We start from the raw sequence: 15,204 nt of genomic DNA, 5'->3' as shown, positions 1-15,204 counted from the left end.
GGTGGACTCGCAGCCCCACTACTGCTTGCGGCAAGAGCCTGCCTGGTGATCAGGTGGAAAGAACAACACCTCGCCTCAAAAAGAGAGTGGGTTGGAGTAACCACAAACATTTGCACAATGGAAGATCAGCCCAACAGGAAATGTTGATTATTGTTTGATTATTTGTTAAAGCACAGTATCTCAGGTAAATATCCTTAACCTAAGACTAGATTACGGTTCTAACTTGAGGCCAAAGACAATTATGTAATATTATTTTTCGTCTGGAAAAATTAATAAAATTTAATTTGAAAGAAAAAGAAAAAGATCTCCTAGTTACGAGCAGAAGTCGAAAGAGGAATATCGGATAGGTAAATAAAAAGATGAAATAGAAGGGTAGTAAGGAATAGATGAAGGGTAAATAGAGAATTTGTGTTTTGATGGAGTGATGGAACCTGAGAATGCATCCAGGATTGAACTGATTGTACACAACTAGAGATGTTATCATGAAGAGATCAGAGAAGGTAGACTAAGAAAGCTAAATCTGGGTATCTTCTGCATGAAAGTGATAGGTGAGACCAAAATTGTTGATAATTTGTGCAAGTGAGGCAGTATAGAGAGAAAAAGAGCACTGAGCCTCGGGGAACCCCATTAAGATAGGGGAACTTGAGTGATAGGTTTAGCCAACAATGACACAGTGAAGGAATTATCAGCGTTATAAGAGAGAAAATATTTTAAAGCACGGCCAGAAATGCCCAGAAGTGACAGAGAAGGAAGAAAAACAGAGTTATCCACTGTGTGAAAAGCAGTCGAGAGATCAAGAAGAATGAGACAGAGACTCGGTGAATGCAAGTAAAGCAGATTCCATTGTGTGCAGAGTGCAAAACCAAGATTTAAAGGGAGAGAGAAGGGAGTTGTGATCAAGGTAGGTTGAGAGTTGCAAGCATACAATACATTCTACAAGTTTGGAGGGGTAGGGTAGAACAGAAAAATGGCTGAAATTAGTAGCGGCAGAGGAGTCAAGTGTGGGTTTCTTGAGAACTGAAGAATAACTGGATGTTTAAAGAAGGAAGGTGAGAGAGAGATTAAATAAGGATGTGAGATAAAGGTTCAGGAATGGAAATACTTTTGCAATCAATGAAGAAGGATTGGGATCTGACAGAGAAGCTGATTAATGGGTGCTGGCAATGTAGTTAGACATGTCCGAGCCAGTTAGAGTGGTAAAAAAGGAAAGAGTGTACGATGAAGTAGGATGGGAAGTGGGTGGTAGAAAGTGCACTGAGGAAGAGGACTGAAAGTAAGCCTGAGGATGATTAATCTTGTCAGTAAAATAGGTAGTGAAGTCAGAAAGAAAGGAATTGAGAGAGGGGTCAGGTGTAGGGTAAGTAAGAAGTTGGTAGAGCGAATGAAGAGTCGGTGAGGATTAGATGATAGAGAGACTATATGATTTTAGTAGCAGAGTTTTTAGCATTGTACAACGTTGAAAAATAGGATGAGTGCAGTAAAGAAAGTGCTTGGGGATTGTAGGAAAGATTAGATTCTTTCCACTTTGGCATGATAAAGAGATGATAATAGTACTTCCCTGGCAACTCTCGCCCACTACATTGCAATTTTCTGCTCAAATTTCCAGTGCTACGCTGATGACACTCAACTCGTGTTCAGGCTGACCTCGGCCACCTCCTCTCCTTCTCTCATCTCTGATTGCCTAACTGCCATTCAAGATTGGTGTGCCGCCAAGATCTTTGTCTAAATGCCAACAAGACTGAGATCCTCCTCATCGGTACACCTTCACCATGCTTTCCCCTCAATCTTTGGCCGGCCTCCCTCGACCATACTTCTACCCCTACCTGTGAGGCTAAGAACCTCAGTGTCATCTTTGACCCCACACTTTCCTTCTCTGCCCACATCTCTGACGTCTGAAAAAAGTCAAACTTCCTACTGCACCTCCTCAGAGGTACTCTGCCTTTCCTCTCCTTCCCCCAGAAGCTCATTGTCTCCTAAGCTCTGGTTCTCTCTAGGTTGGACTATTGTAACAGCCTCTTTCTAAATCGACCTGCCTCTACTCTCCGCCCTTTACAACTAACCCAGAACAGGACTGTGAAACTTGTCCTTGGCCTGAAGCCATGGGATCGTATCTCTCCTGCTCTGAAATCCCTTCATTGGCTCCCAGTGGATGCAAGGATTACATTCAAAACCCTCTGCATTGTCCACAAGGCTTTCTGGGGCCTGGGTCCAAAATACCTTCAACTATCCCTCTGTAAATATTTCCCCTATCGAGCTCCAAGCTCCTCTACCTCTAACATCCTCAATTTCAGTAGTTTTTCAAAGAAACAAGCTGGGGGTAGATCTTTGTCTTCGGCTGGGGCCTCCCTTTGGAACAGCCTCCCTACCACTCTGAAGCTTGAGGAGAACCATCTCCGGTTCTGGAAGCACCACAAGACCTACCTCTTTGCTTCTGCCTTCTCCCCCCTCACCCCTGCTGATCTGTTTCTCTCTTGGCACCGTGCACCTGGCCACCCTTTGTCCTCCCGGTCGAGGTACCTGCTCACTCTGCCACCCTCCTGCACTGACTCCGGGCCACCCCTTGCACTGGGGTCTGTATCTGTACCCATACAGTCCCGCAGTCCCCTTCTTTTCTGTGGGCACTTATCAGACATACCCTGTCTGCTGCCTTAACCCCAGCACTTGCCACTTGCTGGCTGCACTACCATTGTTTATTGCCTTTATTATTTATGTTTTTTATGTATTTATTATTATGTATCTGTTTCTCCTCTGCTCTGCACTTTCCACTTCTCCCCCCTTCCATGCACTTTTCCCCTTTTCCTTTCCCATGCACTTGTGCGTTCTCAATGCCACTGGGCCTAGTAAGATAATTGTTTTGTTATCAATATCAATATCAATATCAATACTCGATGTTCAGGAGTAAGCCAGAGGTGAGGTGGTTTATGAGATGGACCAAAGTACTAGAAGTATAGAGATGATAAAGAGTAGTTAAGAGAGTGTTATTAAAAGCAAACAACACAGTGTAAACTGAATTAACTGCTAGCTCAGGAGAAAAAAGGAACATTTGCAGAGAAATGATGAAGAAAGTTAGATGTGTAAAAATGACATAGGTCGCTATGTAGAAATGTTGATGATGGATCAGGGATAGAAGGAACAGAGGAAAGCAATGATGAATAGAGAAGAAAATTATCTGATGAAGGAAAGGGAGAGGATCAAATAGTAGAAGATGAAGTGTGGGAAGCGAAAATGAGATCAAGCGAGGAGCCAGAGGAATTGGAGGGAGGAGAAGGATATTGTATAATATGATAAGAATCCAGAAGTGGGAGAAAAGGGCAACCACGATGCGTGGATGCAAGATGATAAGTAAAATCACCTAGAATGAAGAATGGGCCATCCAGCAGAAGAAGAGAGGAGAAAAGGACATCAAGGTCATCATAGAAAGAGGTGAGCAGACCAGGAGGACGATTGATAAATAGAAACGTCAAAGGAGCAGGGTGAGGAAATCAACACAGTGAAATGCAAAGGAAGATAACAAAGTTGAACGGATCAGAGGAGGAGCATGATTGAAAGAGGTGGGATAGAGAAGACCGGTGTCTAACTGGGGAGGCAGGCACAACCTTATTGACCATTCAAGAACTCTCACAACAGATAGGGAGCATAGAATCGGACATACAGAAACTATAGGGTGAACTGTCCCTAGCATGGGGGTGGGCAGAACTTAATAAGATCCTTGAGGATTTATAAGCAAATCTTGAATAATTCAAAAAGAATTAGAGATAAAAAGGTACACACATTTCATAGCGTTACGTATGACTACTTGAATGATGAGGCACATACTTGAGCTGAAAAGTTTAAAACATTTCCAGTGAATAGAACAAACACAGACATGGAGACCAGAGAAGAACTTTGAGTTCACACTGACATAGAGGCAACTAGAGAACCAAGGGTTTCTAGAGAAGGCATATCATCAAACACCAATTCTGAGGCAGGAACCTCGAATCACCTCTATTTGGCCCAATTGCCGCTGCTTTTTGGGGTAAATTTAGCAATGATATCTTTGGCATCTGGAGGGGCTTTAAATGTGATCTGGACAGTTTTTGTATATAACTCAATTCCATCAATGAGCGCATAAAGTTTACTATCGAAATAGGTAGCCCTCATATCCCTTTATTAGATGTTCATGTGACACCTAAATTCAACAGATTCAGCATTAATATTTTCAGAAAACACACTGATAGAAACAACTCATTACACAGGCTCAGTTTTCATCCTTTTTCTACTGTAAGAGTGTCCCTTTCAGACAACTTTTAAGAGTTAAACAAATTGTTCGCAGCAGAGAGGAAAGTGAATCACAAATGGCTGTAGTGCTTGACAGGTTCTCATCTCAGGGATACAACAGAGATGAACTAGATAACACCTACAGCAACACCTTGACTTATGACAAGAAGGTTTACTTGCACTAGCCCTCACTAAATCAGTACCATTGATGGTCTCCATTTCTAAATATATTATTCAGAGCAACAAAATAAAGAGGTCTATACTAAAACTCTGGAGTATACTACAAAAATATTCTAAAATGGGTACCCTTTTTTGGGAACATCCAATCTTTGCATACCACCATACTGAAAATGTATGGGACATGTTTGTACAGACTAAGAAAAGGGATGTTGATGAGAATTCGAGGCGTGTGACTGGCACAGTACCATGTTACAATGTAACAAAAAGTAACACTATTTTCCATCGTCTATCAGGCCAGAAACTGCAATTCTAATTGTGATTCAACTAATGATATACGCACAATTAAATGCCCTTGAGGTAAATATTATGTTGGCTACACTACCAGAAAGGCAAAGGCATTGCTGAAACATCAAGACTATCAATGAAAGATCAGCGATAACTCGACAATTCAGTGAAGCGAGACATATAGTTTCACAGCTGGGATTCCAGATAGTGAACAACATCTGGCACAATAATCTGAGCTATGATATGGAGAGAAGGTTGAAACAAAAAGAAAGTCTTTGGATCGATTTGTTGGACTCTCTTCACCAGGAAGGATGAATGAAGAGCAGGGGTTTGCATGCTTTATTTAAGTGAATTATCAACTCTACATTATCAAGGGTAGTTTATATTCCTTCATACAAACTTGTTGGATTGTTATCCCTCTCTATAAAGATTTTGGAGATAGGCTAATGACTAGGCTCTGCATTGTTCAGTATAATATGCTCTTGTTTCTATCCCATTAACTTTATTGGTGATCCTTTCTACATAAGGGAGATGAGCATTGTGTTACAACTGGTCACAGATAACACAATACTTCTCTTTTTCATCGATATAGACATACTACATGTTATCAATTTGACACCGAATATTGGCTTTACGTTTTTATGACTGTTGCAACTATTAGATATCTTACTGAATGTAATGTGGAATTACGTGGAGAGAAGGTGCCTTGAAACACTTGTGTATAGGCGCGTTACAAATGCCATATCATATCATGTCATATCAAGGTTGAAACAAAAAGAACGGTGTCATAAGGATTAATCTTACCATGAGATAAGAGAACTGGTCTGTGTACCAACATCCATTTCAATATGTGAATGCAGTTGTGTCTGAAATCTATGACTAGTTTACGTTTCTTATATACATTGAATCCACTATATATTGTGATCCCATGATGTGCACACTACACCTCTTTCATGTTTTTGTACACTTCCTTTCTCCGACTGAGACCATGTTATGCTTTCATGCATATGTATTCACGGTTAGACCAGTGAAATAACCCCATTACGTGTTCACACTGCCACGCCATCACGTTTTGGTATAGGTTAGCGGTGGAGCCTGTTTGACAGACACAATTTCTACTTCAAATTCTCAAGAACATAATATATTTTTTTTCAGGTAATACCATGTTGCAGGGTGGCAGCAGCATACAATGCAGAGTCAATTTGGGTGGCACACAAAATGCTGCATATTAAAGTCAATCAGATGGGCGCAACACATTACAGGCCGCACCTCATGTTACGGGGGGTTCAGAGGAAGGGATGCAGGTAAAATCAGAAGGAGCAACAAATTACAGTCAATCAAGTGGGTGCAACACATTACAGGCCACACCTCATCTTACGGGGGGCTCAAAGCAAAGGATGCAGGTAAAATCAGTAGGAGCAGCACATTACAGTCAATCAAGTGGGCCCAACACATTACAGGCCGCACCTCATGTTACAGGGGACTCAAAGCAAAGTATGCAGGTAGACAATTATAGACGACCATGGGGAGGGTGTGGGGGGCACACAGCTTCACAGGCGACCATGGGGTGTGGGAAGGGGGCACATAGCTTCACAGGCGACCATTAGGCGGGGTGGGGTACACACAGCTTCACAGGTGACCAAGGGGAGGAGGTGGGGGACAGACAGCTTCACAGGCGACTATGGGGTGGGGATGGGGACATACAGCTTCACAGGTGACCATGGGGAGGGTGTGGGGGCCACACAGCTTCACAGGTGACCATGGGGAAGGGTGGGGGACACATTGCTTCACAAGCAACCATGGGGAGGGAGTGGGGGGTTCACAGCTTCACAGGTGACCATGTGGAGGGGGGACATATAGCTTCACAGGTGACCATGAGGCGGGGTTGGGGGACACATTGCTTCACAGGCGACCATTGGGAAGGGGTGGGGGACACATAGCTTCACAGGCGACCGAAGGGGTGGGGGACACATAGCTACACAGGAGACCATGGGTAGGGGGTGGGGGCACATAGGGTCACAGGCGACCATGGCATACTTGTAGCGGACAGGTAGCTGACAGCTGCCTTAGGAGTGGGCCTTGGAAGGAGGCCTGACATGCCCTTCCGGCTTACTGATAGGCTGCATATGTGGGATGGCTCATCCAATCAGGGCCACAGAGTGATTGGGAACCAAGCACTCCAGTGCAAGGTATACGGGTCGCCATCTTCGAATGGTTGGCTTGGTGAACATAAAGATGATGGCACACTGGATCGGGCAAAACGGGAGATCAAGAAGAAGATTCTAGCTTTCATGTTCAAAGGAAAGCTGTGCATGGTCTTGCATGTAAATTAAAATAAAAATCTTTGATGAGGTGGTGATGTGAGCGTGCAAGCAAAGCCCTCAGGGGCTCAAATCTTCTCCATTAATGGTGTGGATGTCTCCGGAGGTCTCTCAATGTCGGGGGAGAAGTGCAGGCTCAGCTCACCGCTGCTGCATTGCTAGGCGGCATTAGAAGGAAAGAATAATGGAAGCAGGGACCAGGATTGGGCCTTGGAAGAAGGGCCGGCAAGCCTGCCGTCTTACTGATTGGCTGCATATGTGGGATGGCTGGAAGAATAGTGGAAGCAGGTGCCAGGAGTGGGCAGTAAAAGTGGTAAGGCTAAAACGAAAATACCCAAAAAGTGGGAGAAAGTCACTGCTGCCACCAGTTTATCCTGTTATCACATCCAGAGTGACAAACAATCCTCTTACTGTTAGTCTACGGCAAAACAGACATGTACCCCATTGTACTGCAGTGTAAGCTGCATTGTACAATGATAAAAAAGTGACCGCAAGTGATACACAAGTAACCAAAAGTAGTAACACATTAACACAACTAAGGGAAACAATGTTTCCCAATACTGACAGCCTGAAGCTGAAGCCAAATAAAGCCAAGTGACATATGAGCAAAACCCAGTGCAGTGAAGCGTATGGCTTCACTGTACTGCAAAAAGTACAGGTCAGATTCAGAAATAAAAGCAACTAGTTTGGGGGTTCCATAACGATGGAAGGAAAGGTGCAGTAAAGAGAAATCTTTCATAACATACACTATCTCATAGCACGTATTAATAGAACAGGTAGTCTGCTGCTGCTACTACCATCCTATTTCCAATCAGACGTGTTTATTGTTCCCATCCATACACGTAAATGATCATCCACTACTGGGTAACCGACTATCTCTGTGATTTCAGAGCTAATCTCATACTATTAAGACATCAATGTGGCAATCTCCACATGTGTGTGAGAGCCCTCCATGTAACAGTCCCACCAACAGTCATTGCATCACTCAGTACAAAGTGTATAACACATTTAGTCTGTTCATAGTTTTGAACGGTCGTTCACTTCTTTGAATGCTATTGAGTTATCTGGCCATTCAAAGCCACACTTCGTATCAGGTCTTGCTTGTACTTTGAAAACATTGAGGAAATTAAATAGTAGTAGGACACATTCCTTTCTCATGATCAATTTGTTATGTATTGAGGAGAGTAGCATTTTGGTTGATTTCACACACTATATGATCTTATCAAAGAATGTAATTTGTCCAACATCACTGAGTTCAGATCCTGCTACCTAACCCATTGCAGGCGTTGGTATTAGAGGAGTCTGTCTGCCTCTAGTATTACATCTCCTCCAAAGTTTTTTTTATTTTCGATTGTTCCCAGAGTTCTCCTAAAGTCCTACAACTCCCATATTCTAATGTGCAAATGTGTTCTACCGCATTTTTGTCATGAAAGATAGATTGCTACAAGGTGGCATGAAAATGTAGGCAAAGAGAGGAAATCAACCCACAGGTTTTTTACTTTTATCCTGAATATCAAGAGTAACGCTGGTAACTGGGTTGATCCCCATTGATCTGGGCCTATTGTTTCTATAAAGTCAACGCTGCATTCATAAATGAAGGTCAGCGTGTACCATGTGAAATAAATGATATTTGGTTAGTGTCTGAGTTCGGCTGCGTGGAAGTACTTTTCTAAGTTTGTACATCAGGCTCCTTCCTTTGCCTTTGGCTTGTAAAACTATATAACATCTTCCTATTCCCTCACGGCCAGTCTGATTGAAAAGAATGGATTAAAGTCAAAGTAACTCTGATATGGGGTGGGTATCAGATATGAAATAGATAAACAATGTGCCTCAGTACGTTCGAAAGATCATACCCCAAAAGGAAATGTAAATACTGCCCATGTACCCAGCTTTCAGGTGTCTCGGATAGTTATGTCCAACTAATTGTGAATCTGTGCTTACTGCTACTGGTCGCCTGGACATACAGTGACTGCTGGCCGGCTAAAGACCGTGTGATCCATGTGTGATTGTTGGGGCTGATAGCCAATGCCTGCCACATCTAACTGCATACATTAAAATCTGATGCACTGAAGTGCCTCTTCACTCCTGATTGTGTATATGTGCTTAACGGAACTGGTGTGAAGGACATGGTGACTCTGGGTAAGCCTGGAAGAAAATATTTTTCTGAACCCGCAATCGATTCAAAGTTTTGGCCAAATTGGCAAATGATTCTAGTAGCAAGTTCAGGTTAATCAGATGACAATTTCTTGCTGATTAAATGAAATGTTGCATTAACCAATGTGGTGCAGTGTTGAGATCATGCCCAAAGCAAATCGTTCAAACCTAAGTAAAAGGTCAGAACATGTCCTGCCAAGTCCCAGAAGTCTCTAATTGAATAATGGCGTATGCCTGCATTTTTTCTATTCTACAATATAGAATGCACAATTAACTCTGTGTTCAGCTGACGAACAGTAATTAAGCCATTTAACCAGAGACATGTGGTTATGGTACGACGTCCTTTCATTGCGGAATGTTTGTTTGCATTGTTTGTGTGTCATCCCCAGGATTTTCTGGTGTGTCCATGGTGGCCTTAGGTGGATATGGTGGTGGTGTGGTGGAGTTGGTGGGGAAGGTGGTGGTGGTGGTCCAGCAGCCCTACACTGCTGTCTGCTCCTGTGGGCAAGGGGTTTGACCTGTGCAGGAGTGGAGGCAGATGCTGTGCCTGTAGTGGAGGGTCCGGCCATATCACTGCCGTGGACTGTGTTCCTTTTTCAAACAGAATTACATGCTAATATTCATCTAGAAGACATGTCATGTGGACTTGGATTACACTCATGCGACATTGTGTGTGCCCCAGAGATGCACATTTCCTGTGATTGGCTTTGGTGGTACTCTTTCCTCTTTTGGCTTCAAAGGCTCTGTTCTCTCCTGGCTTTTTTCTTACCTCTCCAATTGTTCCTACACTGTCGCCTGTGGTGGCCGCACCTCATCCAGCATCCCCTTGGACTACGGTGTCCCCCAAGGCACGGTACTAGTCCCTTTTTTATTATCTCTTTATACCTCCCTTCTCGCTCCCGTCATCTCTTCCTTCGGCATTTCCCACCACTTCTACACTGATGACGCCCAACTCTTTCTCTCTTTCTCCTCTTTCTCTCCTGACCTTCATCACTCCCTATCTTCCTGCCTTACAGCTATAAAAAACTGGATGTCATCCCATTTTCTCTCCCTCAACACAGACAAAACGGAAGTCCTCTTCTTTCCTTCTAACACTCTTTCCCCTACCCCTCTATCCACTTTCTCCCTTCCTATCTCCCCATCTCCTCCTCTGCTTGCGATCTTGGCACCCACTTTGACTCCTCCCTTTCCTTCTCCCATCACATTTATCTCACCTCTCGTTCCTGTCATCACCATCTCTACAACATCTACAAGATCAGGTCTTCCCTCACCTTCCACGCTTCTAAACTCGTAATCTCTTCCCTCATCTTCTACTGTCTCTTCTACTGTTCCTCTCTCCTCTTTGGACTCCCTGCCTCTCATCTCACCCCATCAAGTCCATCTACCACTCCTCTATACGTACTCTCTGCCTCCTCGGCCCTCGCTACTCTATTTCCTCCTCACTTTCTCAACTAAGCTGGCTTCCCTTCCCCTCCCAACTTAAAGTTCAATTTCCCTGTTTGGTCTTCAAATCTCTCCATGAACTTGCTCCCCCCTATCTCTCTTCTCTCCTCTCCTTCTACACTCCCTCTCACCCTCTTCGCTCCGCTGACCTCTTTCTTCTTACTGTACCCCCGTCTCCTTGTGCTGCTTCTCGCTTCTGCTCCTTTCAGCTCCTGGGCCCCTACATTGGAACTCCTTACCTCTCTCTATCCTCTCCACCCCCACACACACCTTTCCGCACATCATTGAAAGCCCTTCTTCTCCACTCCCCCCTTGACCTCCTACCTTCTCCCCTGTCCTCATACCTCCCCTCCCCTTCCTCACACATCCACTCAACATTATTTCACATCATTGAATCTTGTTTCCCTTCCTTTCTCCCCCTTCCTTCTCACTTTTCCCACATCTCCAATATCCAAGGAAACTGTTTTACATATTATTACGCTGGTTTGTCTCATGTTTGTTAACTTTCTTCTTCATTATTGTATCGTGTTGTTTTATTGTAAAGCGATTTGGATTAAAGCACTATATAAACTTAAACATAAACTTAAATATAGTAGGTGGTGGTAGTGCTTGCTCAGGGTGTGCACGGTGCACGAATGTGCACATTGCCGGTTGACCTGCAAAAGTGGCTTGCTGTTGTGGGTGCAGTGGGGCTTAACTTTCTGACATGGACTACGTTGAGACACATGGGTGCTTCTCATGTGTCCATGTGTTGACGTGCACGTTTCAACTACATTGCATGTGAATTGCTACATTTATCCACCTCCTCTGGCATGTGTGTGTGTGCTCACTGGCCATTTTCTGTGACTGACATGTGTTGAATCATTCCTGTGTCCATTTTGTGCATCTTTGCTCTGGGACACATGGTTTTGGACACTACAATCACATGTACATGGTGTCAGATGTGCTCAACACCATCGCTGTGTCCCAGTTCCGTCATCCATGCTCCCTATCCTCTCAATGCCCTCTGTTTAGGCCTGTTCGGAACAGTAGGACCCAGGGCCGACCCCCTGCTCAGACAGCAGGTAAGCATGCACCAACATGTGTTTACTCCCTCTATCCAACAGGGCATTCTCGACCCCTCTGGTCCCCGTGATGTTCCCTTGTGCCACCCCCCCCCTTCTCGCACACAGGTGTTGCCTGTTTTGCTTGATTCTTCTACCCTGCTCTCCCTTCCCCCCTCCAGCCTACTTCTGCAGGGGTCTGTCCTGATACATTCTGGTTTCACCATCACCGTCTTGTGGCCAACGCTGGATTTGACTTTTATGGACCTCATTGATTCACGGTGTGTCACCCTTTCTCAGCTCTCATGCTGGACTTCCTTTGCATCTTGCAATCATGGTGGCCGTGAATCATGCTGTTCCCATCTTCATCTTGACTTTGCAATGGTATTTGTTCTCCCCTCTTGCTTCTCCACTCTTATTGATTGCTTACTCTCTGTTCTCTCCCTTTCCCTATCTCCTCCGCTCCTCCCCTTACTTTCTTCTATGCACTTACTCAATCAGAATTGTCCCTGGACCTAGTATGATAGCAACCTTGTCTGTCTCCTCGCAGCCTCCCCCTTACTCAGCACTATCTGAAATGTTGTTAGGCCTAATATGATAGTCACTTGTTTTGTTCCTCCCCTCCCTTTCTGCACCTCTCTCCCGGACCTTTTGTTTTTTTGCAGCTCTACCAGAAATTTCATCAGGCCTAGTACGGTAGTCACCTGTCTGTTTCCATTTCCTTCCCACTCTCCCCCTCCCTTCCTTCTCTATGTTCTAGCTCTTGCACTATGTGAAATGTCGTCAGGCCAAGTACGATAGTTAATTTCACATCCTTACTGTTCATGGCCATTAAGAATGTCATTGTATTTTCCCTTGTTCCCTCCCTTGCCTTGAAGCGCTTTCAAACACACTGTGTATAGGCGTTATATAAATAAACTATCAATAAACTATCATATCATTTGGAGGATGGAACTGGCCGTCTCCTTCCTGAGCATGATGTGAAGGGGTTACACTGTGCCTTCTCCTCTGACAGCGCTCTCTCTCCTGTGTCTGGCTATGAGGCTGGTTGCCTTTAGGTTCCCTGTGCCTCGGACAGTGCCTGATGCTACGGGGTACAGTTCCCACTGCTGTCACCCATGTCTGTATGTAGGCCCAATTAGCTGACTTTCTCTGGGCAGGGGTTGTTTTACTGCTGCTGTCAAATAGGGCCTCGGCATGCTCCACCACTGCATCTGCCTCTGTAAATGTTGGCTTACGGAGGCAGAGATCTGGCATACAGGCCTTTTCCGAGCCATCATGTTGTGTTGGGGTGGTCCATTAAGGTCCCCATGAGAAAGAGGGGTTCAAGTTGCACGCGCCATATTTGTGACTAGGGCAACGGCGCTATTGATGTAATGTTGCAGATTCATATTTATTTAGTATAGTTAATAAGAATGGAAGATTTGTTACTTTTAGTGTTACTTTGTGTGTAAATTGATACATTTTAGATATGCATGCGAGTAGCAAGATACATGTCAAAACTGCTGAGGCAAGTATAAACAATGTGGGTAAGGTGTGCCATTTAGCACATAGAAACTGGGTAACAAGGGGCTTCATATGCATGTGTGAGAAAGGAAATTTGTCATGAAGAAACCACTGTGAAAAGGCCATGGTGATCTCGAACATACATAATTACAATTGTTCTTAAATAATGCACTTAATACCGGGGACCAGTTTCTAAGTGCAATCCCGGGATTCGAACCTGTGTTCATATGCGTTGTCTTCCTTCCAAGACAAACATGTTTCCCGGAGCTATCATCCCGGACATACATACATGGGGGTCTTGAGTGATACATGTTTGGGACAGTTTGGGGTACATGGTGAATATATCAAATCTGTGTGCCGCAAACTCTCTCAAAGTTTAGGTTTGCTCTAAAACATGGGTTGCGAGATGAAGGGCAATGAGCAGCTACAATAATATCAGCTGGTCAGTTACAGGCAGGGCTGGGGTTTTACCACTTGACACTATTGCAGAAAGGAGATACAATCTAGTGCATGGGAGATTGTTATTCATTATCCACGGATGTCCGGCCATCTGTTTGAGACTAAGTAATAAACCTGGGCTGAAGGGAAACCTAAGGGCAGAGTTGACCAAAACCTTATGGGTTTCAATTATTTTCTCAGGTTGTGTCCCGAGGGTATGCATGTTGAATTGGTAGTCATTTAGATTACTGTGTTACAAGTATGCCAGCAAGTCTGGGTGGGTGAGATAGTTATTGCCAGTTCAAAAGAAATGTTTTCATTTTCCCTCTCTTCATATTGTTTGAAGTGTTCTTGCAAACCATGTGCATCATTTCCAGGTTTAGAAGTGCCAGGCCAGATGGAACTTGTAATGAATTATGTTTGTGTTTAAATGTGTAACTATGTGATGACGTTGTGACCTACCACAGAAGACTCCGGAAAAGGGATGTGCTATGAATATGAGCTGATGATGGTAGTTAAATAAATGTGACCAATGAGAATGTGGCGATTAGAGAAGATTAGATTTCTTTTGTATAGGTTTGACCAATCATGTGGGGAGGGGTGACTTGTAATAAACTATGTGGAAGTGCTTAACTGTTGCCAATTGTATAAAATGTGTAAACGTGTGTGGTTCAGATAGACTCAGGTTAGTTTGACTTTACAGCGTCATCTAGCAACTCCGGCGATTTGTACAATAAACATGCTTTACGGACAAAGGTACACTCTCTTCTTAAGTGGTGTGCCTACTTTGGGTTAAGGTGATCAAATGCCCATCCTCACATTTGGCGTACCAGGGTCGGCCCCAGGCCTTCTGAGACATTGGGGGTTTCCTGTCCACGAAACTCAATTGCAGCACTTCTCTGCGGGGACCAGTCTTTCAGGAACCATTTTGGTAAGTGGCCTATCAGTTCCCTGGAGGTGTGGTACCATCGTCCAGCTGTATATATTTTGATCTAGTTTGTTATTTTAGAGGTGTCAGGTGGCATCTTCACCAGCACTTTCATTGTGAGGGTTGCCCTGATAACCTTCAGTTTGCTTGTCTGGTTGACTGGATTCCTCAGCGAGGATTGAGGTGGCATTTTACAGTAAGTCCACTCGTAGACACCCTTCTGAAGTATACCCTTGGCACCCTTCATTCTTTATTGCCTGTGCGGACGGGCCCTCACCTCACTATTTTTTGGTTAGTCAAAGTAGTGAAGGGTATCTTATTGTAGTAAGGGAAAGAGGATATTGTTGTCGAGAATACCTTACTATTGATGAAGAGAGTGAGAGCAGCTGTATTGTAGTGAAAAACATTGCGCTCCTTCTATGCTCGAGTGAAGGAGATATCTCAGAGATATTGGCCTGGCGTGTGTTTTTTGGATAAGTATGCTGTCTTTTGTGCAAGAGTGAGAAGTGTAATTAAAGTGAATAGCTAAGCAAGGTGATTGCAGTGAAAGCAAGCAAAGTGAGTGAGTGTGGGGAAAGATTAAGAAACTGGGAACAGGAAAAAGAGGTTCCTTGGGTTGAAATTCTGTGCCGCAGGATCAGCATCGGTG

Source organism: Ambystoma mexicanum, chromosome 1q (genome assembly GCF_040938575.1).
Source record: "Ambystoma mexicanum isolate Mex_15411 chromosome 1q, UKY_AmexF1_1, whole genome shotgun sequence".
In the NCBI taxonomy this organism is placed as follows: domain Eukaryota; kingdom Metazoa; phylum Chordata; class Amphibia; order Caudata; family Ambystomatidae; genus Ambystoma; species Ambystoma mexicanum.
Note: the sequence above shows the minus strand (reverse complement) of the source record.